The following is a 226-nucleotide window of genomic DNA, read 5'->3' on the forward strand; positions in this document are numbered from 1 at the left end:
TAAAAGTGCTCAATAAAAAAGAGCAAAATATATTATTTTTACTCATATGTATAATACTTGTCTTTTATTTATATATATTTATATATATAATATATATTTACATATATGATACGTGTCTATATAAATAATAATGATAATAATAATAACAATAATAACAACAATAATATATATATATGTATGCATATGTAGTTAATTTTCATGCCAAAAGATGGAATCGATGCATATT

The sequence above is a fragment of the Euprymna scolopes genome, chromosome 42 (assembly GCF_053919585.1).
Source record: "Euprymna scolopes isolate OS-2025 chromosome 42, ASM5391958v1, whole genome shotgun sequence".
Taxonomy (NCBI): Eukaryota; Metazoa; Mollusca; class Cephalopoda; order Sepiida; family Sepiolidae; genus Euprymna; species Euprymna scolopes.